Source organism: Protopterus annectens, chromosome 14.part0 (assembly GCF_019279795.1).
Source record: "Protopterus annectens isolate FY-2018-M chromosome 14.part0, PAN1.0, whole genome shotgun sequence".
Taxonomy (NCBI): Eukaryota; Metazoa; Chordata; order Ceratodontiformes; family Protopteridae; genus Protopterus; species Protopterus annectens.
In genome coordinates this window covers 826,281,876-826,300,982 of record NC_056748.1, presented here as the reverse complement: position 1 = coordinate 826,300,982, position 19,107 = coordinate 826,281,876, and the positions used below count along the sequence as shown (strand labels likewise).

General features: G+C 39.9%; 1 protein-coding gene across 1 annotated transcript in view; it reads right to left on the bottom strand.

Annotated features, from left to right (window-relative positions):
• Window positions 1-19,107, bottom strand: part of TM9SF3 (transmembrane 9 superfamily member 3) — a 1,446,273-nt gene that overhangs the window by 1,017,560 nt on the left and 409,606 nt on the right. The window lies entirely within an intron of this gene.

Here is a 19,107-nt window from a genome sequence, read left to right as displayed (position 1 = left end):
GCTGTGGCGACCTGTAACCGGGAAAAGCCGAAAGAAAAACAAACATGCAAACACTTGAAAGCAAAAATCTTTGACCTTCTGGACTACACTACATATTCTGGAGTCATGCAGATGTCCTCCCATTGCTCTTTAATACACTGCATTTCCTTCTCTCTTCCCAATCTTTTCTGACCTCCTACGATTGCTTCTTATACTTAAAGCAATATTTTAATTGCCCTACTAATTATTCCTTTTTTAAATTGCAACTTCTGCTCTAGATTCCATTAACAACACTATCAGATGGTCTTTCATAAATAACTGCCCTTCTCTTGGACTATCCTCTTATTATTCCCTGGTAGGGAGGGTAGTCTTGGAACCTGCATTCCAAACTGCTGTTTAGCCTCACTCCACTCCAAGTCCGTGGTTTCAAAAAAAAAAACTTGACTCTTTTGCTAATTTTCTCCAGTAAATTCCAGCCTGCTACTGCATACTTTCTATACACTGTCTTACAGTCATCCCCTTTTGGCAAAATCTCCTTTTCTCCATTCCCATGCTGGCTTAGTTCTTTACATTATTTTCTGCTATTGTATACTCTGTATGACTGTTACCTTTAGCGACCTGCATCCAAAATCCTACTCACTCCTTGGTTACTGACCACCCCCCATCATCCCTTTCCACTTTAACCTTCTGTTTGTGTTATAAATAGGAGCATTAATTGCAGGTCTCAAACTCCACTTCAGACCAGATTTGCACTTTTTTCTATGGTGCAAATCAACTTTTAACACTTAACTCTTGCCCTCTTTCACTGACAAATTCTTACAAGTCTTTATTAATTAATTATAGCCCACAACTTCTCTGGTTAATAAAAATATGCCTGACCCACAGATACAGCTCAAGTGACTAGAAAAATGTTAACTGCTTGTTTCTTACTTTCCATATCTACAATCAACAGCATCCAGCTTCTCAAGGTTTACGTTAACCTTTGTTTAATTTCTTCCCACATACCATTAGCTGCTACAACAGAATACTTTCTAATCTATACACCTAAATACTTCATTTTATGTCCCCATAAATATGGGTATGGCTGAACCAATTATTGCACGAGTATGCAGTTTACTACTATAGCCATTTTTTATCTTTGTGTAATTAATATTCTGGAAAGACTTTACACAGTCTAAAAATATTCCATAATATTGAGAGATCTTTTTCTGGATTTATCAAGTACAAAATAAGATAATTTGCAAATAAAACCAACTTTTCTTGATTATCATACCAATTATATCATTGAATTTCTAAGTCCCTTATACTTTTTCCCTAATAGCTCTAAGTATAAAGCATATAACGGGGAAAGAGGATCCACCCCACCTTGTTCCTTTGCTGAAATACAGCATTTTAAAGAGGAACCTTCCCCACCTTAATTCTTGCTTCCATGCCTTCATAAATCCGCCTATTTAAACCTATTATTCTATCGCAGAATGCAAATACTGCCATTGCCCTAGTCATAAAATCCAAACTGACTATCAAATGCTTCCTCTGCATCATGACCCTTTAGCAGCAGTGTTTTATTATACTATGTTTCCCCCTGGATCATTGTGCTATTAATGTCGTCAAATGGATGCATCCTCTCCAATAAACGCAGACTCAAATCTATCAATTTTACCACCTTTCCCATTCTCTTAGCTAGCATAGATCAACACTTAATTATTTAGAAACAGCTCAAATGCTAGTACTTCACTCACTGCTTTTTACAATATTGTTAAAATAAAACCTTCCAGACCTTTATCATTTTCTTCCCTCCAAACAAACAGAAATACTGCCTGTTCATGGAGAATTCCCTAGTGATTATAAATATCACCCATTTTTATCTCATATTTTCCTGTCTTAGCTATTAACTGTTGCACCTCATCTTCATCTAACCTTAGTATAATTAAGCTGTCCCTAAATATTTCCATTTTTAACTTTTTTTAGTTTTCTACTTAATACAAATTTTCATAAAATTTCCAAAGTATCTCTAATATCTCCATGGGCTCTACTTATTTTTCTTGTCAAGATTCCACAAGTGTGGCTACAACCCTTTCTACATTGTTGTCAAGTCATCGTGCTACAAACCCTTTCTACTTTTCGCTGCCAAAGTCATTAAGTTTTTGCAGTCTGCAGTTTTTTTTTCAAAAAAATGACTGCTTAACAGTAACCTTTCTAAACTCACAGGATTTCCAGACACTTCATATGTTCCATTTATCTCTATGCAGTTGCTCCAGTTCTTGTTCTGAGATTCCCCTTCTTCAGCAATACTTTAACTTCTGTCAGCCACTCTAAAGAAGTCCTATTGCTTCTTTCCCATATATTTTACTTTTATTTTCACCATGTTTTTTAAACTTCATTTGCATTTATCTCACATAAGAGCTAACTCTGCAATGTTTGTTTTCCCTAATAACTCTCAAATCATTTCCACAATCCATTCCTTATATTCCTCTCTTTTTAGCATATAAGTAGAAAGGTGCTAGTGTGTCTCATTTTTATATCACTACCCTGCATATTTTTGTTGTTTTTATTTTTCTGGTGATTGATCTGATACAGTTATGTTGGGTCTCAAAGCTTTCACTGAAATGTGCATGCTTCTGTGAAAATTTCTATCCAGTCTACACCAGTTAATGTACATTGAACATGAAAATTCTAATTTCTGCTACTAAATTCACATCTACCATACCAAATATTCTCAAGTACATTTTCAAAAATCTTCCCTCTTGTTATATTTTCTAAGCCCCCAATACATCTTCATGATTGGAAACCAGGTTTAAGTCCCCATCCATACATAATATTCCACTACATAAACATATACATATTAGTGCTATATATAGTATTGTGTAATAATATACAGTATAGTGTAATAATATATGGTATTATAATAATAATACAAATACATGCCAGTATAATCCTCCTTCCCTGCATTTTTTTTCAAATCCATGTTTTACCCCTTACCACCACAAATCTTCCATTACCATTTTTTTTCTCTTCTGTCACTGCTGGAGATCAACTCACAATCGATCATTATTGCAATTGGTATTAGCCTTTTCCTTTGTCCCTGATATTCTTCTGAATGTTGAGACAGAATTAATGAAAATCTGGACTTGCATACATTAAATACAAGAAAGTCATTTTTCAGAATGTTCCCCTTTTCTCAAAGGTGCAGCAATCTGAGAACTGGTATAGACCAGTTTAACTGGTGTGGGGTACTTGCCTCCCTGCAAAAACAAGTTTAAAAGAAAAAGATAGTGGAGTACAACATTAGCTCTCCTGTATTTTTGGTCTTCATCTCTCTCAGTATATCAAGACTTGGCAATGTGTGTCTTGATATTTCATTACAGAACCATGTAAATGTTTTTTTCTCACACTTTAGGCTTCAGTAAAAGTCTCACAAAAATTAAATACAATTTCAAAACCCCAAATTCCTCCAGCAAAGACACAAAACTAAGCATGCTTTATAAAAAGTACATTTACCCCTCTAAATAAGCGCAGCTGCCCCAAATACATGGCTGCACCTATAGGCATTACCTATTTTAAAGTTGAGGTTAACCAAGGTAAAGCACGTACCCATCTTGCCTCTGTTCTTCTCCCAGATGAAACAACTTCCATGCTTTTAACAAAATAAAAAAAATCTTACTCAAAAAGCCTTTTTTATTCAAGTCCATGTTTTACACAGAATAGTGCAGTCCTCATGTATGGTAAACTAACACCCCCAATGGTTGTCCCTTAGTAAAAAAAATGTCTAACTCTATACACCAAGAACAGCCTATTACCAGGAGCCACATTAATTCAGATGCCTACAGAACGTAGTCTTTTCTAATAACCTTGGCTTAACAAATAAACCACAGGTAACTAAGGAGAGAGTAGCATCTTGCTGACCTATAGCAGGTACTTTTCTATTCCTCTGTAAACTCTACTTACACAAAATGTCAATTTCAAACTTCCCACACCATGTCTCATGGATTCCATTTTCTACTATGTGGTTTCATAGCAGTATTTCTGCATCTCCTCTCACCTTCTCAGCTCTTCCTTTAATTCTATTTCCAGTCCCTATGGTGTCTGCTGTTTTATCCAATTTCTGATTATGCCAATTATCCCTTTCTTTGCTTACACTCTGGTAGCTTATGATATTCCCAGAAGATATGACCCAAGTCACCCTTCATATGCCCCTCACATCACCAGCAGCTGTAATTCCTGGGTACATTTTATTAATTCTTGGAGGAGTGTAAATTTATTTGTGCAGACATTTACAAGTGAATATCCAGAACTTTCTGGATCTTGTGGCCTTATTGGGTACCAACAAATATAAGCCCATTCTTCATCAATTATATCAATCCTTTCCTAGTTCTTCCAAGTTTTGAAGTGGTTTCATTTAGTTAACCATCTTTCTACTAATAGATCCTGGTAAATTCTGCCTACTAGCTTCTACCAGAAGTTTTGCAAGTTTAAGTCTACTAACCCTTCTTATTTCTATGTCAGTATCATACTTTGCCAGTGTGTTATATACTCCTCTGTATATTAAGATGTCTCTTCTTTCAATCTGGAAGTGCTCTGCAAGGTTCCTTCCAGTTTATTCCTTCCTTCCTTCTATCACCTAACTTCATCTTATCTCAGAAAATAGAAAAATGTGTTGCTCTCAGTCCAATTTCTTACAGCTACACTATTTGTTGCATAGGGTTGCTTCTCTGACCCTACTGGCCACACCTCAAATATTAACACTCTTTACATTTAAACATCTTGTCTATCATATTCTAAATCCTGTCCAGTTCTTTTTTGCCTACATTTTCTACTGCACCATTCTTTGTCAATGTTATTGACCAGACAACTTTTTTTTTCGCCTCCAAAGTATCTCCCGTTTGCCCTAATGTTGTTTCCTTCCATGTACAATATAACCTTGATCCTATAGGTAATGTATTGGCTTTAGTCATGCAGCTCTGAAATATTCTTGTATGTGTGGGACCGCCAAGTTCCCCTTCCCTGTTGATAAAATATTTTTTGCCACTTGACTATGTGCCTTGTCACACCACGTATAATCTATTATCTCCATCAATTTGTCATCCCGTAATTTTTTTCCTAGATCACAGATAAAAGCTTGCTCTGTGTACAGCCTAAACATTTTTACTCTTACATTTTTTTTGTATGTGTTGACTGGCAAATCTCCACTTTTGCAACTTCTCTTGAATTGTTATCCTTACCTGTACCCAGGGCTCTACTGGTGAATCTGCAAATCCCCTGGCTATCCAGACACAGACATTTCAATTTGTAATATCCCCACAACTGGGGGGGGGGGATCCTGTACTATGGTCTACGATGAGACATGGTTCATGCATATTGTTTTGGTTTTATCTTCATTAACCTTATATCCTGAGATTTTCTTACATTCTCTTAATATATTAAACAATTTCAGTAGGTCCTTTTCTGTCTGAGTCATAAATATTACATCTACAAACACGACTAGTTTTTCTTCAAAATAATCCCATTTCCATCCCTTGATCTCATACTGACAAATCTTTTGCACTAAAGATTCTGGGTATAGTGTAAACAGCAAAAAGGATAGCAACAGCCCTATATGGCACCCCTTTCAATCTTAAGATTGAATGCAACTGTCCAATTAATTATTACTGCCTTTGATCCACCATACATAGCCCCTTAATCTGGTATACTCTGCATGGAATCTCATTATGTCCATAACATTCCTGAGGTATTCCCAGTGTACTCTACTGAATGTTTTCTCTGTATCTAATCCAAGTATATTAACTGCTTTCTCCTCCTTTCTGCTGCACCGTGGATCTTACTGACTGTTTTAAATACACTGTTGTGCTTGTCTGTCTTCAACAAACCCTTGGTCACAGTTTATAACACTGGGAAAGATTTTTGAGAACCTGTCTGCCAAAACTGCCACAAAAACTTTATAATCATACTTCAAAACTGATGTGGGTTGATATGAAATGGAATTACAAGATCCCCACCATCCTTTAAATATCATTATTACTGCCATATGCGACGACTCAGGAATGACACTCCAGGTGAGGATCTTCAAAATATTGACACATGTTGACAATAACCTGAGCTTTGACCATAATATGTCTACTGTGGTGTGGTGACAAAATTATACACTGCACAACTTACAAGCAAGGGTGTGGCATCCAGGTCCAGGAAGTCACTGTTCCACTGTGCGTGGCTCTTGCCACACTAGTCATTGACTGCAATGTACCCTTCTGTATGTACCTGACCAGGGACTTGAAACAGCTCAAGAGATGACAGAAGTACCTGACAGAATATAGGGAGTAAACAAATCCTATGCTGATATCTCAAAGCCCTACCGTGTACTCAGTCTCCTACAGACTGCTGCATGGCACTCGAGGCCTCTGATCCAAAACTGATAGATTCACCGCACAGCTGCAACACAAATACCAGATATGCCAAGTCAAAGGACCTAAACTTAGTCTGCGACATACATAAGACATGTTGGAGGGACAGGTATGCATCTCAAAGATTAACCCTTCTCTGTAACAGGCCTACCATCCAGTCATCTCTAACATTATTCAAAGGTAGCTTGGACCAATGGATAGAAAATCCTAAATTTACTCCTGGTTTAGCACCTATGTCTTTTGATGTGTACAAGCCTATCTCACAATCATAAAATTCCTTACGGTACTGACATGTCAGCAATGTTCTGGTAAATTTGGGGTAAGCCTGAGTAAGCTTAAATGTCTCCTGGACCGAAAGACTAGTAACAACCTATGAACCTATTAAACACCCTATGCCACATAAGTACTAAGCCTTGAGAACCTTCTTCCACAACTCTACAGAGAAGCTATCCCATCCTGGAGACTTTCTTATTGCTCATTTCTTAATCCGATCCTCAATTTCCCAAGTCATTACTGGCCTCAGTAAGTCTTTAGCTTCTGTTTCCATTAGTTTCTGCACTGACAATGTAAAACCTCGTTTCCCATTTTATGTCCCTTTCTTGACTTTCATAAAGGTTCTCATAGTTCTCTCTGAAAACCTTCTCTACTGCCTTGGGGTCCATCACTTTCTGCCGATTTTTGGGATTTTTAAGTTTAAAATTCCCCTATCAATTTTTTTGTTGTCACAAAGTTATGGCTAAATTTTTGTTACTTAAATCTGACTTCACAAGTGAACATATTCAGTGCTACTTGTTTTTTGCTCCAGCATTTCTCATCTTCAACTTCCTTATATCTCTTTCTTCCTCGTTATTCAATGCTTCCATTTTCTGTTGTAGGGCCTTTATTTTCTCCAAATGTCCCACTCCACTGTTTTGTTCAAATCCCTGCAATATCAATCTTCTATTCCTGTACCATCTACCTAACCATACCTCTCAATCATACTGAATTCCTTGGAATTTACGTTTTTTGGAGGGCAAAATAATGAGGTGCCATGAATTTCCGAGTGGCCCCTTCAGTTTCCGATTTTTTTATTTTATTTACAATTTTCAACTACATCATCTGACATCATCACGTTATCACTATTTGTCAAGGGGACGCCCTCTACTCTCAAGTAAACATCAGCTGAATTGGCTCCCCGTGTGTACTATGTCTTTTGGTTTATATTAGGTGCCAAAACCAAATACAACACGCAGTAAGTTACTGTGCTTTTGCATACTCCCAACTAAGTGGAAAAGACACACCAGGCTATCAAGGGCACTTCACAAGAGTTTATGAACTTGCCTGTAAGGCTGTAACCTGAGCAATATTCCGTTCACCTGATAAAATATAACTCCAAACCAAAATAAGTGAACATGGTTTGCCGGTAAAATACAAGAAAACTAAAAGTTCCATTCACAAACAATAAAACCAAATTTTATTTCACCAATAAAGATAAGTGCTTTCATCCCTTATATTAAGGAACTTCATATCTGGTTTTAACGTCTGTGAATGGAACTGTTTGTTTTATTGTATTTTACCAGCAAAACCACATTTGCTCTTTTTTTTTTTTTTTTGACATAAGGTAGGATAACCCATAAGCAAGCACAGATCACAGAGTGAGCACCTAATACATGAAATCCACCCCTGACACTTCAGTTTTACTTGCTGTTTCAGAACAAAGCCAGAGAATGCAGTGTGTAATATGGTTTGGTACAGTGTTAAACGTGTTATTTATTTCCTTTCATGTTGACTCATTATTCTTCATGCTTTTCTGAGCGCTCCATTAGACAATAAAATAAACAAGCAAACAAAGAAATAAATCATAGTGTTACAAAAGGGCATTGCACGCAGTGTGCTTGCAAATGGTTTATGTATATAAAGGTATGTACAGAGGTCAGTTACTGAACAGTCACAGTCCCATACACACTACTTTGCATGGAGAGTAATTTTAATGTCAGATGTTTAAACCCCAACTAGTTCAGTTTCAGTATGGTCCCCTTCATATGGTTTGTTTTCAAGTCTTCTAAGCACATGCAAAAATAGAAAACTTAACAGTTCTAAGGCAAAGACTGCTGATTTGCATACTATCGTATGATGTATATTTCTCAGACTTTCTCTGAGTTCCCATGTAAAGGGTCATCTGAATGTGGACCTAAGTAGCATGCAATAATTACTAGGTAATATAGGTAATGGAAAATCTCAGCCATGTGTACCAGTCGTCAATAGTGTTACTTATTCTTTTTTAGATTAAGCTAAATAAATAAAAACATGAAGTTGGAACCACAAATGACTGTCCACACTGATTGAGTAGTTGAGCATTTTCTTTCGTTTAATATGAATAAACTTCTTCAGATGTTCTGAAGAAGTTCGTTCATATTAAACAAAAGAAAACGCTCAACTACTCAGTGTGGACAGTTCATTTGTGGATCCAACTTCACATTTTTGTTTTTTAAAGGTTTTACTGTTCGTGAGTTGGTGGTGTTTTGTTTTTTTCAATAAATACAAAGATGACGAAACAAATAAAAAACAACATAATTCTCTGTTTTCTAAGGTGACTTAATACTGGTAACTGAGTAAAGTTCCAAAAATATGCATTCTAATTAGTCTATATTTCTCCAGCTTAGCCTATTGTTTTAACACTGATGTAAACCATCCGTATTCTTCAACAGGAAGCACAGTAACCTCCAGCAGTTGCTATGCACATGGGTCCTGAGATCTGAACTGTTGTTGACCAACTGGATAGAAGAAAGGGATATACGGTATACCGCTGCAGTTTGTGAGCACCTCTGTACACAACAATGTTTTGATAATGCGAGTATAATAAAAGAATTATAAATGAAAGTTGTTTGAGGGTATGTGCTAAGTGACACTAGGCTTGAGAATATATGAAGTGGTAAAGAAGAAAGATATTTTACTGGCGTTTGTAGAAGAAAGGAACTGTAAGGAAGTTGTGTTGTGACAGTTGTTAAATGTTTAAGTTTACGTTAAACAAGATGGCACAGTCATCAGACAAGAATATGACTGGTCACTGGTGGTAGTTCAGCATCTCTGTATGTATGGACTTAAAATTAAAAACTGGAATTTGAAACAAATTTGTTAAAATAGCAGTGAACACTCTTGCCATGGCCAAAGAGATTCAGTAAGTTTGGAGAATATATAAGTGTGTGTATTGTTTGGGAGAATATTTTTAATTGTGCAGGTGTTTGCATAATATAATGTATAATTAATGGTTTGGTATGCGATGTCTTTACAAGAAGGTCAAAATTTGTTCTTCATGATTTTGAAATGGTAGATTTGATGAGGTGATGACAGCTATGTGGGTCATTTGTTAAGCGTGCATCAAAACTGCATTTTTTTTTTTTTAAAGTTAATGAGATCCTTTGTGGTGATCGTCCAGTTAAGTTATTTTTTCATTTTTTTAAAAACATGAGATGATATAAACAAATGTTTACGGTGTATCCTAATAAGATGAAACTTAAGATAATAAATGCTGCTTTTTTCCCATCTTGCTAAAATTTTCAACAGAAGAGTGAAGTGGTGAATCATGGTGTGCTGTATGTTTAAGGAGTTTGAAGGAGTATGTAGCGGATATTGTATAAACTTGGTTTTCATCCCCAAGTGGTGATCTTGATGGAAGTCTTGGCCATGAGGCATAAAACATTTTTATTGTTATTATTCTTGTTACAAAGGGAAATGTTCTTATTTATGGTAAGTCATTTGTCTTGTCTGTCAGTCTTTGGACAGGTCACAGACGTTTTCAGCCAACAGATAACACAAGGCAGAGGAGAGGACACTTAAATTAATCACAGATACCTAGTAACTGCGAACCTATCAGTTTGCCATACATTCCCTACTGAAATATTACCAGCTTATCATTTTTTTTTTAATGCAACATAGGCAATTTATTCTTCGAGGGAAACAGGTACTTGTAGATGAAACAATGAAATATAAAGTTTGCTAGCAACAACCTCTTCATTAGTTACAGATCTCTTTAATGTGGAATTATTTAGATGACTGTTACTTCTGCAGAGATTGTGCATATTTACGGATACTGGTGGATTGTAGAAGTCTGAGTAGACTTTTATGATGGAAATGTTCTGAACTGGTAAGTGTACTGGTTCATACATTTTGTTTCATTGCTTACCGAAAAAAATGTTCAAAACAATAAATTCAAAACGTGCTCTAACAAGAGTGTTGTATTATACAAGGAATATAACGTAATACAGTCAGGAAGCTGTATCAAAAAGCACATGAATGTTTTGTGTGCAAGGGGACTATGATTTCAAAACAGACCAAAGGTAATCTTTATCCATCACTGGCCAGTTGCATTTTCTTTGAATGTGCGTTTCAATGCTGTTTCAATGAATGTGAGTTTCAAGGGCTAGGGTTGCCACCCCTCCATTTTTTATCCGGACTATCCAGAAATCAAACTGATTCTCCGGTAATCCGGAAAAAGTACAGTTGTGTACATTTACAATAAATGTAGATGTTAGAGTGTTATTCACTGTTGCAGTCATTACATTTGGGTTATCTGCCTTGCAGTAGCCCTCCGTTGGCCTGATTAACAAAGTCTTGGGTCCTGCGTCGGTTGCTGTACCTTCTTCAATGATGCCAGGTCATCAGTGGTATAAAACATGCAGCCGACGCCATTACATCAGTTTTTCTTGCCCCAGATGTCAGGTCCCCCCTAATGGGAAGCAATTAAATATATAAATACAAGGATATACCTCCAACAGAAAAGCAAATACACCAAAAAGCAAAGTAAGTGAGAGTAGAGATATAGCCAAAGGAAGAAAAGGGGGATAGAGGGAGGGTAACCAGGACTGCAACAGTGAATACACTCGAACATCTACATTTGTGTTAAGTGTACACAACTGTACTATATTTGTTGCGTTTCACTGTTGCAGTCATTACATTTGGGTAGATTCCCAAAGCTAAGGTTGGGAGGAGGAATTTAAATAGAATTAGGACCAGCTATAAGGCCCTGCAAGACTGCAGTGGCAAAACCAGCCCTGGATTTAGAGAAAATTGGAAAATGGTAATGCTTGGTGAAAGTATGTACAGAACTCCAGGTAGCAGCTTCTAAGATGACCTTGTAGGGACTCCCATGAGAAAGGCTGTAGAGGTGGATGCAGCCCTGGTTGAATGGGGTCTGATGCCCTGTGGGATAAGTTTTCTATGGTGCTTATAGCAGAAATGAATGCAGTAGCCTATCCATTTTGAAATGGTTTGTTTTGAAATAGCTTTCCCCTCTGTCCCTACAACAAATGCCACCAGTAGTTGTTCAGATTTCCTTTGAGGTTTAGTCCTGTCCAAGAGAATCTAAGCTGTCTGTGCACATCTAAAGAGTGCAGTATCCGTTCCCCTTTGTTCTGTGGGTTAGGAAAAAAGGTAGGCAAATGACTGGACTGATTAAGAGCCACACTGGATACCACCTTGGGCATAAGAGAGGGATTGGTTCTGAGGGACACTCTATCCACATGAAAGATGATGAAAGGTTCCACTGCCATATGGGCCTGTAATTCAGATACCCTTCTTGCAGAAGTGATTGCCAAAAGGAAAGCTGTTTTCCAGGAAAGACATTTAAATCTGCAGTAGCAGCTGTCTCGAAGGGAGGAAGAGAGAGTTTCTCCAAGACAAAGTTAAGATCCCAGGCTGGAGTTGGAGCTCTGCTGGGTGGCCTTAGATTTTTGGCCCCTCTGAGGAACTGCTTGAGCAGTGGGTGAGAGAAGAGGGGAGGCTCTGTGCTATAATGAGCTGAAATGGCTGAGGCATGAATTTTGATGGAGGAAAAAGACAAGCCCTTATGAAGCATCTCAGTTACGTATTGTAGAATCTGAGGTAAATTGGGCACTGCTGCGTTCATTCCTTGAGATTGGTTCCAATCACAGAATTTTTTCCATTTTGCAGCATAAGATTTTCTAGTACTAGGCCTCCTTGCCTCTAAAATTATATCCATCACCGATTTACTGAGGGATGGTAAAGGAGAGATTAGGTAATTAGCCAGGCTGCTAGGTTCAGCGTTTGCAGCTGAGGGTGCAGAATCATGTTCTCCTGCTGAGACAACAGGGAAGGAGTCTGAGGCAGGTGCCATGGAGCCAAGCGTGACACACTGCGCAAGAGTGGGTACCAGTGTTGGCAAGGCCAGTCTGGTGCAATTAAAATCATCCTTGGCTTGTCCTGTTTGATCATTAGTAGTACCTTGGAGAGCAGAGGCAGAGGAGGAAAGGCATAAACTGATAGGTTTTTCCAGCTGAAGGATACAGCATCCACTTTCCAAGCTTGTTTGTGGGGAATCCTTGTGCAAAATTTGTCCAGCTGATAGTTCTGGGGGAGGCAAACAGGCCTATATCTGGACTCCCCCATTTGCTTGTCAACATGTTGAAAATCCTTGGTTCCAGTTTCCATTCATGTGGGTCCATGAGGTTTCTGCTTAGTCTGTCTGCCAGTGTATTCAGTTTTCCTGGCAGGAAATGAGCTTGCAGATTCACTTGGTAGCTCAAGGCTGTGTTCCACAATGCCATGGCTAGTCTGCAGAGGGGGTAAGAATGTGTAACCCCCCGCTTGTTTATGTACCACATGACAGTGATGTTGTCTGTCGTTACCATTAGTTGTCCTGGAAGAATGTGGTCCTTGAAGGCTGTCAGAGCATTCTGTATAGCTAACATTTCCTTTTGATTTATGCGCAGGTGCATTTGATTTGGGTCTCATTTGCCCTGAAAGCACTTCCCTGCCAGGTGAGCTCCCCATGCATAATCAGATGCATCTGCTGTTGAGATTTGTTTGGCAGGGGGTGATGTGAATGGTAGTCCCCTGTTTTGATGGCAGGCCTCTGCCCACCAAAGGAACTCTAGGCATAGGCAAGGTATGATAGGAATCCTTGCTTCCAGATCCTGTGAATGTTGACACCATAGGGTTTTGAGATACCACTGTAGTTTCCATATATGCAGCCTTGCATATGGAATTAGAAGAATGCACAAGGCTATGAACCCCAAGGCTTGCAGTATTTCCCTTGCAGATAGCTGGGGTTTTGTGGCCACTTGTTTGAAGTAAGTTGTCAAATGTATCTGTTTCTCTGGCGTGAGGAAAGCCATCTGGGAAGTTGTATCCAAGCTCGCTCCCAGGAATATAATTTGTTGACAGGGTACCAAGTGGGATTTCTTTTCGTTTATGGTGAACCCTAGACAAGTCAGTACCCTTTGAACAAAGGCCAGATGACTGAAGAGAATTGTCCTTGCTTTCTGCCTGAATTAGACAATCATCCAGGCATGGGTATATTTGAATATTTCTTTGCCTGCAAAATGCAATGACTGGAGCTAGGCATTTTGTGAATACCCTGGGTGCAGTAGATAAGCCAAAGGGCAGTGCAGAGAACTGATAGTGCGTGTAGCCTGCTTTGAAGTGTAGGTATCTTCTGCAAGACTCCCTGATAGGGATGTGCAGGTATGCTTCTTTTAAGTCCAGTGTTGCCAGCCATGCATCTTGGCTAGCATAGGAAGCAGCTGGTGAAAAGTCAGCATTTTGAATTTTGGAATCACTAGGAAGACGTTTAGAATGGAAAGGTCTAGGATAGGATGCCATGTATTGCCTTTTCTGAGTACAAGGAAAAGTCTCAAATAGAAACCTCGTCCCTTTTCCTCTTCTGGTACCAACTGAATAGCCCCCATGTTTGAGAGAGAGAGAGAGAGAGAGAGAGAGAGAGTACCTGATTTTGAGCCTCTGCCCACTGATTTGGGGGTAGATCTGGCCACCCGCTTGGTGATGGTAACGTGTGGAAATGAAATCTGTATCCTTGGGACACTATATTTGGAACCCATTTGTCCTGGGTAATGAGTTCCCAGTTTTTGGCCTGCAGACCAATCTTTCCGCCTAAAGGAGCATTGAATTGGGAAGTGCTTGGAAGTTTTAAAAGCAAGTCATTGAGACGGTATTCCATAGGGGAGAGTGTTGCTGCTCCGAGATTTGGGTGCAGAAACCCCCACTGCCTAGTCTTGTGTGTCCCTTGGGACTGAAACCTGGGGTTTCTGCTGTGTCTAGGTTTGGCTTGAGAAGACCTGGAAGGGGCTGGAAAGAACCAATTTTTATAGGGCCAGTGCCTACTAAATCTAGGAGGCTGAACTTGTAAGAAATCATTAACAGTTTGCATAGATTTAGCTTTATCTTCCATCTTTTTAAGAACTTCCTCAGCCTTGTTGCCAAACAGGCGGTCCTGATTTAGGGGAGCATCCAACAATTTAGCTTTAACATGATCTGGCAAAGATTGCTCCTCAAGCCAAGCATGCCTTCTGAGGACAGACCCAGTAACAGCAGCCCTGCAAGAGACCTCTAATGAATCAAATCCACATTGCTAAGTATGTTTTCCAACCTGTTCTGCAGAATGCATTAAATCCTGTAATTCTATATTTTCAGCACAGTCAGGCATTAACATCATTTTCTGTTTAAGCAATTCAATAACATGTTGTTGATATTTCAACATATGAAACTGGCAGTTTAAAGCCCTAATGGCCAAGGTTGCAGAACTGTAAACATTCTTACCCATCTATCCAGCGCCCTGGAGTCTCTATCAGAGGGGGTAGGATTTTTAGCAGTAGAAGCCTTAATGCCCTTGGGTCCCTGTGAAACAGTCTCTGGATCCGCAATAGGATTTTTAAAAAGGAACTTGTGAGAATTAGGAAAGTATAGTTTTGTACCTACCATAAATGTAGATGTTCGAGTGCTAATACAGCTGCAGTCATAACAGATGGGTTCTCCTGCCGTCAGGCGGGTCCTCGGTCGGCCGAATTCCAAAGTCTAGGTCCGGCGTCGGTTGTATTCGCTTCTTCCCTGACGTCAGTGCGACAGGGGTATAAAGGAACCAGCCGACGCCATTTTCTTCAGTTTTTCTTGCCCTAGATGTCAGGTGCCCCCAGAAGGAAGACAATACATAAATTTGTGTAATAATGCAATATAATCAAAATACAGTAGTTGCAAGCAAATACATCATAAATGAATACCCCAATCAGGTTGTATAAGGAAGTGTTAGCCAATAGGCCTGTCCCAAGAGGGGAAGGAGGGAGGGAAACCTGGACTGCAGCTGTATTAGTACTCGAACATCTACATTTATGGTAGGTACAAAACTGTACTATGTTCATCGTGCATACAGCTGCAGTCATAACAGATGGGTAGAATCCCAAAGCTAAGAAAGGGGTGGTAGGCACTAGGTGGAACTAGGAGGAGCCAGGATGCCCTGCAAGACTGCAGTGGCAAAGCCTGCTCTAGTTTTGGAGTATAATGGAAGGTTGTAGTGCTTGGAGAAGGTATGCACAGAACTCCAAGTGGCTGCTTCCAAAATATCTTTGGTAGGAACTCGTCTGAGGAAAGCTGTAGAGGTAGCTGTGGCCCTGGTGGAGTGAGATCTGATGCCTGTAGGTACAGTTTTGCCATGAAAAGAATAGCAAAAGCATATGCAGTGGGCTATCCATTTTGAGATTGTCTGTTTGGAAATTGGCTTTCCTTGAGCACCTACAGCATAGGACACAAAGAGCTGTTCTGATTTTCTGAAAGGCTTTGTTCTGTCCAGATAATAACGCAGTTGTCTGTGGATGTCCAAGGAATGTAGTAATCTCTCCCCTTTGTTTTGGGGATTAGGATAAAAGGTAGGTAAATGTATGGCCTGATTCAAAGCTACCCTGGATACCACTTTAGGCATAAAGGACGGGTTGGTTCGTAAGGAAACTATGTCCTGATGGAAGATGATAAAAGGCTGCACAGCCATGAGAGCTTGTAGTTCTGAAACTCTACGAGCTGAGGTAATAGCCAGAAGGAAAGCTGTTTTCCAGGACAAATATTGCAAATCTGATGAGGCAGCTGGCTCAAAGGGAGGCAAGGTCAGTTTTTCCAGAATGAAATTGAGATCCCAAGCAGGTATTGGTTGTTTCCTTGGGGGTCTTAGATTCTTAGCCCCTCTGAGGAACTGTCTTAAGAGAGGGTGAGAGAATAAGGGTGGATCAGTGTTGTATTCTGCAGAAATGGCTGAGGCATGGATTTCGATGGAGGAGAATGAAAGTCCACTGCTTAGCAGCTCAGCTAGATACTGCAGTATCTGAGGTAAATTCAGTTTTCCAGGATCCTGGCCCTTTTTCTCATTCCAGACACAAAATCGTTTCCATTTTGCGGAGTAAGCTTTTCTAGTTGACAGCTTCCTGGCCAACAAAATGACATCCTGCACCTCCTTGGAGAGTAGGGTCTGTTGTGATGCTAAGGAATCTTCCATGCGGCTAGATTTAGTGTTTTTAGCTGGCTGTGAAGAGTTTTGAAGCTGTGCTGAGTCAGGAGAAGAGGCATTAGAGGCAGGGTCCATGGTGGAGAATGCGTCAGGCTCCTCAGGAGTGGGTACCAGTGTTGTCTTGGCCAGTCTGGAGCAATGAGAATCATCTTTGGTCTGTCTGCTCTGGTTTTCAATAGAACTTTGGGCAGCAGAGGAAGAGGTGGGAAGACATAAACTGTCATTGATGTCCAACTGAAAGAGAGCGCGTCCACTCTCCAGGCCTTTGGATGGAAAATCCTTGAGCAGAATTTTGTCAATTGGTGATTTTTGTGGGAGGCAAAGAGATCTATGTCTGGCCTTCCCCATGCTTGGATTATTTCTGTAAAAACTTTTGGATGCAACTTCCATTCGTGTGGATCTGTCATATTTCTGCTTAGGTTGTCTACCAGCGTGTTTTCCTTGCCTGGCAAGTACTGTGCTTGTAGTTCGATTTGTAAGTCCATGGCCATGTTCCAAAGTGACATGGCCAGTCTGCACAGGGGGTATGAATGTGTTCCTCCCTGTTTGTTTATGTACCACATAACCGTGGTGTTGTCCGTTCTTATCAATAGTTGACCTGGTTGCAGGAGGTCTTTGAAAGCTATAATAGCATTTATTACTGCTAGTATTTCCTTTTGATTGATGTGAAGGTGCTTTTCTTTTTGGGACCATTTGCCCTGAATGCACCGATCTGTCATGTGCGCCCCCCCCAGGCGTAGTCCGAGGCGTCTGTTGTGATGACTTGATTTGCTTGAGGCTTGCTGAATGGAAGACCTGTGTTTGTTTGGCATGCTTGAGCCCACCACAGAAATTCCTTTTGCAGACATGGAATTAGTGGTATTATTGTTTCCAAACTGTGGCTGCGTTGAGACCATAGGGTTTTCAGGTACCATTGAAGTTTCCTCATATGCAGCTTTGCACATGGGATTAGTAAGATGCAAGATGCCATGAATCCCAGAGCCTGCAGGATTTTCCTTGCAGTCAGCCTGGTGCAATTTGCTAGTGTTCTGAAGTATTGAGTTAGTTGCCCCTGCTTCTCTGGCGTGAGGTAGGCCATCTGGGTGTTTGTGTCCAAGTTGGCACCCAGGAAAATTATCTTCTGAGAGGGTATTAGTCTTGAATTCTTTTTGTTGACTGTGTATCCCAGAGAGTTCAACAACATTATTACGTAAGTCAGATGTTTCAGAAGAATCTGCTTGCTGTCCGCTTGGATCAGGCAGTCGTCCAAATAGGGGTATATTTGTATCCCTTGAAGTCTGCAGTAGGCAATTACTGATGCCAGGCATTTCGTGAATACTCTGGGCGCAGTAGATAAGCCAAAGGGCAATGCAGAGAATTGATAATGGGTTGAACCTGCAAGAAATCTGAGGTATCTTCTGCAATTTTGTCTGATTGGGACATGCAGATATGCCTCTTTGAGGTCCAATGTTACCAGCCAAGACTCCTTGCCCAGCATGGGAAGAAGCTGCTGTAGAGTGAGCATCTTGAATTTTGGTACGAGTAGAAATGTGTTCAGGATGGATAGGGCCAGAATAGGTCTCCAATCTTTTCCCTTTCTTGGTACCAGGAATAGTCTGGAATAAAAACCTTGACCTTGTTCGTGCGTAGGTATCGCTTGAATAGCTTTCATGTTTATGAGATCTGTAATTTGCCTTTGTGCCTCTGCCCTTTGATTGTGTGGCAGGTTTGGCATGCCTCTCATTTTTGGAAGGGTGTGAAAATGGAATCTGTAGCCTTTGTTTATAATGTCCAGGATCCATTTGTCTTTTGTGACAATATGCCAATTTTTTGAAAATAATGCCAGTTTTCCTCCTAAGGGGGCTGCCATTTGAATCTTGCTTGGCATGTAAAGGGGAAAGTCATTGGGCTTGCTTTCTGAATGATTGCGAGTTATCCTCACCACCTCTTTGTGTTGGAGCTTGCCATTGTCTGCCTCTAAACGATCCATGGGATTGTCCCCTGCCCCACGGGCGTCTGTATCTACCTCTTTGGGGTCTGTCCGTGGCTGGAAAGGACCAATTTTTGGAAGGCCAATTTCTACTGAAACGTGGGGGTTGTACCTGTAGAAAATCTTTCACAGTTTGCATTGATTTAGCCTTTTCCTCCATTTTCCTTAATACCTCCTCGGCGTTAGCACCAAATAATACATCCTTTTGTAGAGGGGCATCTAGTAATTTAGCTTTGACATGATCAGGCAAGGTTTGTTCCTTGAGCCAGGCATGTCTACGTATGACTGATCCTGTAAACAGCAGCTCTACATGAGGCCTCTAGAGCATCAAAACCACATTGTAAGGTATGCTTACCCACTTGTTCTGCCCTATGCATCAAATCCTGCAACTCCTTCAAGTCTGGTTGTTCAGGTTGTGACATTTTACTTTTCAATTGTGATAACAAAAACTGTTGGTATTTTAGCATATGGAACTGACAGTT